The following is a 14,745-nucleotide window of genomic DNA, read 5'->3' as shown; positions in this document are numbered from 1 at the left end:
GGAGCATGCAGAGTAACAAAGCTGCTCCCTGCATGGTGGCCAAGAAGCAGTGAGAGATCACTTGTCTTATAATAAAACCTCTCTCCTGAAATTCATAATATATGAATCCATGAATAGATTAATCCATTCACTAGGTCAAAGACTTCAGAATCCTGTTAACTTCCAAAGACCCTACTATTAAACCTTGCTGCATCTGGACAAACCTTGCCTTTGGGGGATATTTAAAATCCTAACCATATCACTGGGACAGTGAATAGGCTCAGTGTTAACTGATTGCACCATTTCTTATCTGTCATGTACTTGTAAGTAGGTGTGAACATTTATGAACTTTTCTTTCTCAGTGCAAGTAGCTAAACAAAGTTGGTAGCCTGTGTATTAAGCACAAAGTGATTGCTATATAATTTTCTTCCATAATATTCTGGAAAGCCAGAAATAAACTACTCCCATATAAAAACTATAGAGTTGTGGTTGGATCGTGGTTTTTAGCAATTTTCTTATATTTTATATTTTTAAAACATAATGAGCTGCTCTATGTAAGTAGTAATCACAAATTGCATGTTTGTGAGCAGGATGTTCCAAAACAACTTATATACAAAATTGCTTATTTCCATGTAGACTTCTAATTACATATTGAGAAATAAACATAAATATTAAATTTACTGTATTATAAATATAATATAAAGCTAACAACATATGTCTCAAGAAAGTATTGGAGCTGACATATGGTTTATAACTTCTTATGGGCTAAATATATTGTGCTTCACTGAAAAGCTTGGAAGTCTTATATAAAATAGTTTCCAATGGGTATCTCTTACCAATATGCATATAAATATGTTCCTAGAAGAAGAAACTATGATACAAATATTTTTAAGAGGATAAATACACTTTGAAAAGAGTATATACTTGTTATTCTTTCACTTTTGGTGTCTAGACAGGTTTTGGTGATACTAATTTCATTTTACAGTCATGTTTGGATTTTCCACTATTTTTCTAAAAATAATATTCATCATAAAAGCACAAGTTTTCTTTGATAACCATCTTAGATATAGTTAAAATACCCTGATTAATGAGTGGGTTTTTCCAGTGTTTCACTTTTCAAAATATTTCAGAGAAACTTTCAGCATACCATTCTAAGGATTTTCTTCTTTCCATAATTTATAGATCAGATTGCTTTTTCTGTATAATGACAGTGCTTTATCCTTGCTTATGAAAATACACTGAATAGTTTATATTTAAAGAATTCGAAAGTAAAAATAAACCATAAGTTCCATCATTCAGCAAAAAGAATATGAGTGAAAATAGGTGGACAGGATATAAACCATGGCCTTTCCATCTGCAGGTGGACACTGATCAAGGTATTTAATTTCTCTCAGCCTCAGTTTCCTTATCTGTAAAATGAGGATAATAATATCTTGTAGTCATGAAATAAAGTTGGATTAGCTTGTTATTTCTCTTTTAATTGAGACTAGTTCCTTATTAAAACATTCCCTAATGCAGTATACTTTTGTATTTTAAAAAAACTCAACTATTGTTAGGAAGTTTAGGCACTGTTTGATTGCTTTGCCTTATCTAATATGTCCATAGAAGTAGAACAATTTTATGGTTTTCTACATACATGATTTTTTATGAATGCTGTGTATATTGTGGGATAATCGATTTCATCTTTAGAACAATCAAAGATTCCATTGAAATCATTATGGTCTATAGTTCAATGTATTTTTTTAAACTATCACATTTTACTTTAGACACAAAAAAATGAATGTCTAAATATGAGTTTAATATACATTTTCCCCTGATGGAATAGATACCCATTAGAGGACTAAGATGTCATTGTATTTAAAGGATCATGTAAATGTCTTTGCTATTGTCATTTTTGAGACATCTTTACAATGTTCCTACTGTTTTTATGTTAAAGCTCTTGTCAGAACAGCACTATTGTACTATCAGGGTGTTCTTAAGCTATGTCCCACAGGGAGTTCAGTTAGAAAGGATACTGAGGGAACTGAGGGTGTAGTTCAGTGGAGGAGTGCATGCTTAGCATGAGCAAGGCCCTGGGTTCAATCCCCAGCAACAAAAATGAAAGAAAGCATATAGAAAAGAGGAGGGGGTGGATGAAAGAGAGAGAAAGAGAAAGAAATGGAAAGAAAGAAACAAAATTGGGATATTCTTATTTTAAACAGATTGTTTAAAAGAAAAAAAGACATTTTTACCTAAAAAGGATCCCTTGCCTGTATCTTAGTTTGTGTTTGACCTGCACTTCATTCAGCAACTGGCTACTGTTTGGCCCCCAGAAGTCTTCCTCCTCATTGAGAAGCTAAAGTTCCAACAAATCATCTTAACCTGAGGTTGGTGACCTAGAAGGAAGAATAGAACTGTCAGCACACACTCTATACTCAAGAATACCCTTGAGTGTAGAGAAATAAGGCTGCTGGTATAAAAGATGGCAGCTAATAAGGTAAATCAGGAAAACCATGTGAAAGCAGGTTCCCTGCAATAGTATAGAAGCTAATCAGCTAATCAGTAACAACAATATAAGAGAAAAGGGAAAACTCACAAAACTTTCCTATTTGGGAGAGAAGTGAATGCAGTCCCTAGAAAAATAGTATGTGCACAATGAAGAGGTTCTGTGTGAATGACAGCAGGAATGAATGCCCTTTGAGCAGGGCTGCATCAGGTCAACCAGCCACTGGCTCTAGAAAAACTGAAAGTGTCATGTTGGTGGAAGGACAGAGTGTCATCTCAATATGAACAGTGGCCCAAAGCCTCAGGACTCCTCAGTTTAAAAAAAAGAAAAAATGCCAGAACAGGCGATCTGTCCTAGAGTTCCCCTGAGAGTACGTGATTCAATCTAGCATTAATCATAAAATCAGTCTCTCCTGTTGACCAGTGGAAGTATGAACATTTTCTAAACTCCAAAATTTATGAGAGTCTCTTCTTCAAACCTGAATTGCTTCAGATTTTCACTTTCAATTTTATACCTGTGTTTCTGTTAAAAGATAAATTAATAGGGGCAGATTGCAGACTATATTGGTTTATTTTCAATCAGGACTCATTGAATTGCATTCTATATTGAATTTTCCCACAACATTCTGGTAAATGATCTTTTGTTCTATATACACAAATGACTATTTATAGTCATCTCTAATTAATTTTAACTTAAAAGTATCTATAGCCTGATGGAGAAAAAAATTATTCCACAGTGTTGATCAAAAATCAGTCTTTCAGACTTAGAAATGTATTTTAAGTTTCAACTATTTATAATAGTCTATGTGTACTTTGAATTCTATTACCAGATGTATTTATTTTAATAGAAAATTAATGTTTTAATTCACTTGTCATTTGTTCAAGGAAGTTGGGCCATGTTAATCAGAAAGATCATTACATCATTGAGCATACATAATGTAACTACATGATGTTTATATTCCAGTTTCAAATATATAGCATTTATAATCAGTTTTATGTTTAAGTTAAGCCTTTTTCTCTTACTTTCAGTGTCATCTGAAACAATAGCAAGACTGTTTTTCATCTGTTAAAAGGATATCTATTCCGATGAAGTTTATGTTCAACACTAAGGCAGTATAATGTAAATTACCTACAATGTAGTACTGTTGGGGTTTGATTTCTACACCCCAAAAGACATGCTTAAATACTACTCTGTATCTGAGAATGTGGCCTTATTTGGAAATAGGGTATTTGCAAATGTAACTCTAATGGAATCAAACCCCATTAGGGTAGATCCTAATCTTGTGACTGGTACCCTTATATGAAAAGGGAAATTTGGGCACACACACAGGGAAAGTGCTTTATAACTATTGAGGTAGAGACTGAAAGGATGGTTCTATAAACTGAGGAGTGCCTAATAAACTTGTTACAAAATATTGTGTTTATTTGCAGTCAAATGCTCTACTCCTGAGCCATACCCCCTATTGTGTTAATTTGAATTGACTTATTCCCAGTGAATAAGATCTGAGTACTAAAAATTTAAAAAACAAAATGTTTTAATTTGTGAATTTCACAAATCTATTGTATAGTATAGTTGACCCTTGAACAGCCCAGAGGTTAGAGGTGCCCACACACTCCCCTAATACTTGAAAAGCCACGTCTAGCTTTTGAGTCCCAAAAAACTTAACTAATAGCCTGCTGTTGACTGGAAGCCAACCGACTAGCATCTATTTTGTATGTTATATTTATTATGTGTGGTGAAAATAGGTGAGAACCATGAGAGATCACTTTTTACTGCAGCAGACAATTTACTGGGGAGACTAAATGCTGAGACTGAAATGATTAGCATCATGTAGCATGTTAAGCAGAACCTGGCAAACTTGAGCTCACCACCATTACAACCAGAGGTGGCTACAAAATTATGACATATAGAAAGTAATGGAGTTAATTTTGTGTGGTTATGATTTAGTACTGCAATTTTACATTTTTCTATATTTGACTATGAATGGTGCCACTTAGTCTATGTTTGTGTGTATAAGTTTTGATTAACTTTCGCTTTTTACAATAGGTTTGTATATATTTTATGGTAGCAAATGAGCAAAATAGAATAGCATCTACACGTATTTTATGCATTCATGATATATCTTAATTTCTTGATATTTCAAGATTATGTGGCATGTCTGAGTTTTTTGCAATTATGGCAAAATTTTAAAAAATCTGCCTAAAAGTGGATCCACATTGTTCAAATCTGTGTTGTTCAAGAGTCAACTATAATACACACTAGAACTTTTTTTATAAGTCAACATCATGCTAGTGATCTGCCAATACACATTTTCCTCACTTTTGAAAACTGATCTATCTTGGTTTTTTAAAAGCATCTTATTATTATCTCTATAATTTTTAAAACATGATTTTTTTCAAGAATTTTGGAAAGAAGTAGTGCCCTTAAAGATTTCAGTATATTTAAAGTAACTTCATAATTTTATTGACTTTTATCTTCAGTTATTTCAGTAACATTTACTAATGTTTCTTATTTTCAGGTTTCTAGTTTCATTAGAGTCACAGTTTTATTTAATGAATTTCTAAAGTTCATGTATGACATGAAAAATGTGCATAGTGGAAAAAAAACACATTTAAAATACCATATTTGGCCCTAATACATAGTGTATGTGGTTTTGTGATACAGTTTTACACACACAAACACACACACACACACACACACATTTTATTTTACTTCCTATCTCTTGTACACTGCAGGTATTATACTTATAGGAGAACCATTTAGCTAGATTGAAAGGACAAACCAAAGGCACGTCCTTATGCTAATACTGGTGAAATCAATATAGCATGGCTTTGATTCGCTGTCACGAGCTTCATTCATTCATTCAGTTATGATCAGGGTATGGTAGAGGATTCTAAAGAATTCTTGCAACAGGGGCTAAGGCTGTGGCTCAATGGTAGAGCACTCGCCTAGCACATGCAAGGCCCTGGGTTGGATCCTCAGCACCATATAAAAATAAATAAATAAACTTAAGGTTAAAAAAAAAGAATGAAGATTTCATTGATGATCATGGTTAATATTTATCAAATATTTAACCATATACCAGGCATTATTCTCAGAATTTCATATATACTGCATTAACATAGTTTGATTTTTTTATAGGTATGAGGCTAATTTGACTTAGACAAATTGTACTTCATTGGAAGATTAGTTCCTGAATTCTGGGAGTATATATGTAAATGATGGTAACTCTACTATGCTATCGGTGGTTGAAGGCTAGAAATAAAACATGAGTTGAGTGTTTTTCTTCTCTTTCACTTACCTAATTTCTCTCCTTACAATATTATTCATTAAAATGTTCACACAATTCTTAGCATGTGCCAGGCTCAGAGCTTTTTCCATAGGATTTGAAAAGTGTATTTCCTTAGTCATTTGTCCCTTTCTCTTTCTTTCTATTGTACAAATCCTTTTTCAGTTTGGTGTGGATCTTAGATTTCTCATGCAGCTTTTTAATTGTCATTTATTTATTATCTAATTATTTATTTATTTTTGAAGAACACTTACCTGGGCTGTAATATAGGTTCACTGAACATTGACTTTTTTTTTCTTTTTTAGTTTTTAATTCTTTGTGGATCTTAATCATATCCAGAGCAGAAGGCCCCACCCCCTCCATCTGAGCCATGACATTTTAAGGAAGCCAAGTTGAGGTTTTATGGGATGTTCTGCTTTTAATTGAATCAGAATTTCAGCAGATGTTTAGCTGGTTAATGCTTCCCATAAATTTTACATTTTGTATCTATGCCAACTTTTAAAACTGCCTTAAAAGAGAATCATTTAGCATTCTTCAGCAGACTAATACTATTGGTCTTACTGGCATGTAAATAGATCATGGCTTTGATTCGCTGTCAGGATCTTCATTCATTCAGTCAGTCATCAAGCTGTCGATCAGTCAATTGTTTGAGAATGTGTAAGATGATTTTTAGCGGTGCACAGATGATATATGCTGCTTGTACTTCATCTAGCCTCTGAGTGCAGCAGTCACTTTGATATTTTAGTCAGGGGTGCTCTCTAGTGTTTTGCTGCAGATGTTTCTACATGATGAAATTGCAAGATAAATGATTTTGCTTTTATTTAAAAATCACATTTGAAGGGCAATTTCTTTGTTTTGGGGATTCCATTAAAATAAATTATGATCACAGACATGAATTGAATTCTCTCAAAGGGTTAACTAGTACCCTGTGGGATAACTATACTTCTTGGTTTTTATTCCGTATGTGGATATAGAGTAAAAGATCCATGGGGTTTTGTCTAATCTGTTATGGAATAAAGCAAATATTGAATTTCTTAAATATCCTGCGAAAACCAATGTTCAGATACCTGTTTTCATTCAGGAAAAAAAAAGCATTTTAAGCTTATTATAATAATTAAAACTTTTATCAGTTTAAAAAATGCATACGGGGCCGGGGTTGTGGCTCAGTGGCAGAGTGCTTGCCTCGCATGTGTGGGGTACTGGGTTCAATCCTCAGCACCACATAAATAAATAAAATAAAAGAATTGTCTATCTACAACCAAAAAAAAATTTTTTTTTTTAAAGAAATGCGTGAGTCCTTTGTATGGTTCAGTGATCTGGTGTTTTCTATTTTATATCAAATATCTGTTTCAACATGGATAATCTTTGCAAAATAAATCATTTAAGTGGCTTGTAAAAAATCTAAGTCAGAGTAGCTCCATTTAATTTCTGATGATTCTTTTGTTTGTTTATATATATGTGTGTTTGGAAGATATGCTGCTTCCTTTGGATTCCAATTGTCAAATCCTGGAAAACACCCTAACAAAACCCTGAATGTCTTCCTTCATGCCTTTTAATCCTCTTCTCTTCCTTCTCTGCTAAAATGTCTCCTCCCTGGATTACTTCCTGACCAGCTGCAAATTTTCTTTGGCTTTTACTCCTTCCCAGAGTCAAGGGGGGCTAATTTCAATATGTAATATGTGTTATTAGTTTTTATTTCTAAATAAAATAGTGAACAAATCATGAATTTCACATGTTTTATTCAGAATGCATCAGTAGCTATTGTGTGAGTGATTAATTTAAACCCAACACTTTTGTAATAGTTAAAAGCTCTTTCTGTCATTGCACAGAGCTAAGGAGTATATTTAGGATTTCTCTGAAATTTCCACTTATATGGCCCTCTGGAGATCTGTCAAATAAATAACAGATGTAGAGATTATCAGTTACTTTTGAATGTTTGACAAAAACAGACACACAAGCCAGGGATTTCCCACTGGATTTTTTCATGTTAAAAGAAAGAAAGACATACCAGCCACAACATGGAGTCCACACAGATAGCATATTCTTTGCATTTTTTTTTTGTTTGCAATTTTACCATTCTATATCTCCAAAATCTTGTTGGGATGAGGAGGGTACCTTTCCTGTGATCCTTGAAGATAGTTACTCTATCTCTGAGGAATAAATTCACTGCATTATCTTTTCCTGTAGAGCTATAAAGAAAAGGAAGTTTTAAAAATTGGTGATATGTTTGCTATGTGTACACTGTGGACTCACGCATTCCTCAGTCATTCATTTTATCCCATCAATATTTACAGAGCATTTCTGATGAGCTTGACCCTGTCCAAGCCACTGGTGATACAGGAGTGAACAAGACAGAGCGCTGAATGACATGAAACTGACATTCTAACAGTTGGGGTGTTGGGGGCAACTGGAAGAGAAAGCTATGGTGTATCAAGTGATGATAAACTCTTGAACAAAATAAAGCAATGTATGGAATGAGCCAGTGATGGGATTGCAGTGGGGACAAACCATTTTTATCAAGAAATTTAAGGAACCCTGTTCTGACATGGTGATGTTTGAGCAAAAACATGATTAAAATGAGAAGAGTGAGCTATTTGTATGTTTGTAGAGGAGCATACACATGAGCAAGGGAAAAGAGATTATAATGCCCTGAAGTTGGACTGATGTTAAAGGAGATTTAGATTGCACTTGATTTTTAAAATACCAAAATAAAAGAGACTGTATATTACTCAAAAGGCATTCAAATAATCGGATATTACTTGAAAGAATAAATGACATTGGACAATATATACAACTAGCTTAATATTTTATTCTGAAAAAAGAAAACCACAACTGCTGATATTGTTTTGAAGAAAAAAACGAAAGACCATTTCCGATTGTACCTTCTATAGTCCAGCTTATTCAACAGAAAAATACAAAAACAGAGAAAGAAATGATTAAATATACTAAGAGAAACATGATAGAGAAATGGCATTAGGAACAGAGTAAAAACTCTTAGGCATTAGTTGAGGTGGGGGAACAGTAGGTTTTCAACTGATTTTCAACAATTCTAAAGTACAAAATTTATCTAATACTTTTTTCTGTTGCATTAAAAGATATTTTAATCTATTAATGACATTCCGCCTAAAACATCCAAAGACAAGGCATTTGCAAAGACATTTGGCTAAAAGTATATCTTTCTACCAAACTTTTGAGTTGGATCACAATAGATGCTGATTATGATAGACATTAGGATTGACAGAATACATTACTGAAAATCATGACATAAATGTTAATTTCATCTCAATATCCAAACCACCATTGCTTTAGTATTACAGTGATTTCTAGAAATGTAATATTCCCAGAGTGATAAGAGTTTCAATGAGTAATATTTTAGAAAAACACCAAGGATACAGATGATCGAATTCAATGCCAGGAGAAAAAAAAATAATAATATCCAGGCTATTCTCTGACAATAGCACAAATCAAGCTGATATTTACTGTTAAGTCTAAATAGACTTATAAATAGAATATTAATTATTATCTGAAAATTACAATGGAAAACAAAAGCCACATTTAACAGAGTATATTATTCCTATAACTTGCAATACATAATACCCAGTGCTTTAATATCTACTGTTGTTGTGTTCCATGCCAGATGCTGTGGGAAGAACTTGACCTGAATTATCACTTTAACCTTCAGTATAAATAAATTACACAAATACTGTTCTTACTCAGTTCTGTGTATGAGAAAACTGTGACTTACATTATTAACTTGCCCACAATTACAAAGTTATTAACTGCCAAGGCAGGGATTACAACCTAAGTAATGTTTCTACATCTTATCATCTTCATTACTTCAAATATTAACTTTAAATTGAAAATACTAATTGATAACTTTTATTATGATATCAAAAAACAATTTGAATGAGCAATAAAAGGATGAAGAGGCATCTTCTTTGTCATTAGTCTTGTTCAATTATTTTAAGTGTGTTACTGAGTTTACTTACCTCCTTGGGATTATACAGTTTAACATAATTAATGCTTCACATGTTAAAACAGCTCTATTTTCTTCCAGTGTCTTTCTTGTGGTACCCAGGTATTGCCTGCTCACACTCCAGTCCATAACCTGCCCTTCAGGAAGCTATATTTTAACTTGTTTGCCTGTGCAGCTGTGAAGGATGCTGTGGGAAGTTGAAGGGGCAGGGCCAAAGTCCAGGGTGTTTCTTGGTGCCTTCCCTCTCTTCTCTCCCTTCCTTCTTCCCTCCCTCCCTCCACCCCCCATGGGGGAGTGAATTGGCATTTCATACAGGAAGTGTGGCCCCTCCTCAGTGGCCTTATAGCTTCCCATCTCTAAAGCCCTTTTCCCTCTTGCTGGAAAGGTGATGGTAGTTTCCTGTTCTTGCTAAAACCTGGGTTACTTAAACATCCCTATTTTATTTATTGCCTTTCCATCATTTCAGTTATTAATATCAAATTAAATGTCTTATGTTTATAATACCAAGAAGGGCCTCTTTTCCCTGAGGACCCTGATTCCCACACTAACTTTTCATATCCAAAGGCTGTGACCATGTGGATCCTCATAACTGATTGTTTCTGTTCTTAAATCTGAAAAGAATAAAATGGAATCTAGAAAAACGAATTCACCAGTACCCAAGTTGGCAGCATTGTTTTCTATCAGAAGGGTCAACAAATGATATGAAATCTAAATTGAATAAATCATAACCAAGCAATAAACCTGCCTTTCTATATGGAATTGTTATGATGTTACTCTCTTCCTTCTAGACCCTTGGGATTTCACTGGCCGACATTTTTAGAGCTCTTCCTAAATAAAACACATTAAATACCACTTACCAACTCTTCCTTTGCTTACAGCTATTTTCATTTAGAAAAATACCACCTTGCATATTGGAAATGCATTGTGTAAACCAGTGATCCATAAAGAAAAACTATTTGGCTGAGTATCATCACAACCAATATTACAAAGACCTTTTATGCCAGTCAGTCCAGAGCTGTTAAATTTGGATTATTTTAGCATGTCCACACCTGTTTTATTTACTGGAAAATGTATCAAGTAGTTTTTGCTTAAAACTAACCAAAAACTCCGTGTCTTAAGGCAATGACCATTTAGTGCACAAATGTTTGGATTGACCATTTGGACTGGGTTTATCGCTAAAACTCACTTGTGCTCCATGGACTCACTTATGCTTGTAATCAGCTTCTGGTCAGTGAAATGACTGCTTCTGCGGATTATATATGGCCCTCAGCAAGCTGGTTTATGATGACCTCATCTGGTACTGTGGGGTGACTGGAGCTTCTCTCCAAATGAATTTTCATCATGCGGTAGGATTGGCAAGCTTTTTTACATGGCATCTTAGAGTTCTAAGAGCAGCAAGTAGGCAAGACCCATTGTACAAAAATCTTCCCAGACTCTGTTTGCATTTATGTTTGCAAAGATTGCAATGGACAAAACTAGTCAAATGGCCAACCCCAAACCAAGGTTGGAGAAATAGATTCCATATCATTACAGAAAGAGTAGGCATTGTGACCATGATTACACTCTACCACAGAGACTATATATATACAGCTACTCCAGTGTTTCATTCAAAGAAAGAAAAAGAATAAAAAAGAAAGCTTCTTTTAAGGAACCAGATAGGAAAAAAAGTATTTCAAAGACAACAGAATATGTTTGTAATGAGTAGTAATATCACAGAATGAGAACAAAAGTTTGGTGTCTGTGGGTGGAGAAATGGATGCATAGGAGAGCAGACTCAATTGTGGCTTACTGTAAAGTGAAGGCCAAGCTATGGTCAAGGTTTTCTTTGCTTTGCCAACTCTTGACAAGGTTTTCCGCATGATTTCAAGTATTGGTTATACCAAATGAAGTATACATATGTGATTTATTTACAACTTCCTTATCAGAAGTCTCACATATAGTAGTAGTCTGACTCTCTAGGTATACCGGTTGGGTATCCTGCTTCACTTCTGAAAATGCTCACAGGGTACTATTGCAACTCTGCATTGGTGGGCATGGAAAGAGTAAGAAAAATATGTCAAATTAAGCCTTTGTCTTATGTATTTACCTACTTTCTAATTTCCTATTTTACCAAAAAGAAATATATATATGAATTAATACTCCCAAGTCTGTAAGTCTTAGCTTTTTTCTTAAACTCAAATATGTTACCTAGCAACCACTCAAGGACATCTTTATATCTTTCAGAAAAGGCAAAATAAATCAGATTAACTTAGCAAACATCTGTTTTCTTATGAGAATAGTCATGTTTTCATTGAGACAGTATGCGTGTACACTGTTCTCTGTGTCAATTATACTCCCTTTGCTTATATTGGATCAGATCAACAGAATTCTGACTCTCAAAAGCCACTGTTTATTCAACTTTACTGAAAACCCAATTAAGCTTTGATTGTCTGGTGGCCTTTTGTCATTGTGGGGGCTATGTGATTAGAATTTGAAGTGAATAACGCATGATTTCTGCAGAGAACTGAATAATCACTTACATTTTGGTCCTGGAAATGATAATATAAATGAGACAGATTTAGAACTTAGCACTATTATACACAGTATTCATCACATAAATTTAAAGTACAAATTTTAAGAGCTCTAGGTTTCTTCCATCCACTCTGGGCTTCTGTGAATTAGTGCCCTGGTCCTCTTCTTCCAGCCACAATCATGATAATCCACAGGGACCTCATCTACCACAGGGGGATAGTCTATGACATTTATAAGTTCATGAAGATCATAGATTGGCTCTGCCTAGAGGTGGAAGGCAAGATGGTATAGGACAGAGGGTACCACTGATGACATGCTCATTGGTGGAAGTGCCTCTGGTGAGGGTTCTGAGAGAGAAAATACCAAAAGTACGGTCAACACTGGTGTCGATATTATAATGAAGGATTACTTGCAGAAAACCAGCCTCAACAAGGATGCCTCCAAGACATAGGTCAAGGTTGCATGAAATCAATCAAAGACAGACTTGAAAAACAGGGACCAGAGAGACCTGCAAGAAAAATCAAGCCCATTCTCACTAATTTCTAAAATTACCAGTTCTTGATGGGGGTAAACATCAATCCTGATGGCAGGATTGTTCTCAGACTATTGTGAGGATGGTGTGTCCTCATGTGTGATTTTTCTTGAAGGATGGTTTAGAAATGGAAAGATGTTAATAAATCTAACAAATCTGGCATAGCAGTGCTTGTGGATCTATCATCTGCATCATCACTGCTGATCATTAGCCACACACCACCAGCACTTAAGACAAATGGGACTCATGTCATCTTGAGCTCTTCATTTGTTTTGACAGTGATTTATTTGGAGTGTAGACATTGTTTTTAAGAAAATAAAATGCCATTTAGGTCTTCTAAAAATAAAATGCATTTAAACTCAAACAAAGAGCTCATATAGCCAATTATTTGCCCTCTCATTCCACTGGATTCTCAAGAGTAAGTCCAAATGTTAACTTGCAATGTTTATCACAAAAGGGAAGCAATAAAAAATGTATATTAACTTGAAAAACCTCTTGTCTTGGGAAGGCAACTATCAGAAAATAACCTGACATGATTGACGACTGTTTTGTTTTGACAATGTAGATGGGTAGCTCACCTTCAAAGTCACCATACAGATACATTTTGGTTATCTAAGTCCATATTCTTGTCACCAAAGGCAGTAGAATAGCTAAAGAGAATCTTGGGACTATGTTGAAAAATTGGCTTTCTAACTTTTTCATCAAAAGAACATGGAAAGGACACATTTCCAAGATTCATCTGCTATTTAGTAAGTTGAAATTTAAGCTTGGAGGTATATGAAATATTTAGCAGACTTTTTAAAAAAGGCATCATCTTAAATTTAGGCTATTTTGAGAATATATGGGGATTTTTTGGTCATAAATCTAGTGATGGAGGAGATATATAGTATATATTCAAGATTTAAAATTCTTTAAATGTTAATGCTTATTCAAATTTTGATTTGCTATTTTTGAGACAAGCATGTTCTTTAGCTAAGTCAGTACCAACAGCAGTATTGCTGGTGGGACCAGAGGAATACAGATCAAAATTCTGCTTTTATGTTCAATAGAAGTATTGAGAATGTTGATTAACCATGTAGCAACAATACAATTAATAATCCTGAAACTCAGAATTAACCATACATTCCCAGTCATAGACACTGGTACCCCAGAATAACCAACAAATTGTAACTCTTATTAACCCAAGCATACTGAAGCAAGAAAACAATATTATTTTTAAGAACTGCAGCTTGGAACTGACTTGGGAAAAATCGTCTTATAAGTTTTTCTTGTAGATGAATTCCTTTATTTGGGGTTAACATGAGCCATCTAATGTGAAAAGACGAAAAATCTACTAGGAAACACAGGTTTAAAGTTATATATTGTTAAGAAAAACAGTTGTTCTATGGGATAGAATAACTAACTAACACTTTGCAAAAATTTAGTACTACCCCTTTTATTGTTTATACCAACAGAGAAGATATGGGTATTAGAAAAAGAGAGGCAGTTCTGAATTCCAGCTTGTTATGCTGACTTTGGGCAAGTTAGTAAATGGGTCTGATCCTCTCTTGTTCCTTAGAACTATGTCCATGTCATAGTGTCCTTTGGAGGAGAAATAAAATAATACCTGTGAAGTAATCAGCACATGATGAGTAACTACTATAGTGTGGGTATAACCAAAAGCTCAGTCCCTGTCCCCAATACCAATCATTGCCAATTTGATAATGAGGACATGGTTTTGAGAAACAGGAAAAAGAAGATTTATTGCTTTTGCTAGCAAAGGAGAAACATAGGGGATTCCTGTCCCAAAAATTGTGACTCTGGATCTGGAGGGACAGGGGGGGTTTAAAGGAACTCTTCAAGGGTTACATTCCAGGTATGCTCTAGTAGGGGGTCCCAGAACATCCTGATGCTGAGTTAGATTCACTTGTTAATTTGGGAGATATTCACTTCCCAGATCTTCAGCAGGCATCTCCTTCCTGTAGTAGGTGTGT

The 14,745-nt window shown here is 34.5% G+C and overlaps 1 protein-coding gene and 1 pseudogene across 8 annotated transcripts in view; both read left to right on the top strand.

The window, feature by feature from the left end:
• Positions 1 to 14,745, top strand: part of Nav3 (neuron navigator 3) — an 802,778-nt gene that overhangs the window by 519,389 nt on the left and 268,644 nt on the right. The gene's annotated exons all lie outside the window — the stretch shown is intronic.
• LOC131424983 (translationally-controlled tumor protein-like) overlaps positions 1 to 14,745 on the top strand; it is a 50,723-nt pseudogene extending 35,978 nt beyond the window's left edge.

The sequence above is a fragment of the Marmota monax genome, unplaced genomic scaffold (genome assembly GCF_021218885.2).
Source record: "Marmota monax isolate L192 unplaced genomic scaffold, Marmota_monax_Labrador192_F-V1.1 WCK01_AAM20220418_F8-fsc00146, whole genome shotgun sequence".
Lineage (NCBI taxonomy): Eukaryota > Metazoa > Chordata > Mammalia > Rodentia > Sciuridae > Marmota > Marmota monax.
The sequence above is the reverse complement of the archived record's forward strand: the minus strand, read 5'-3'. Positions and strand labels throughout refer to the sequence as shown.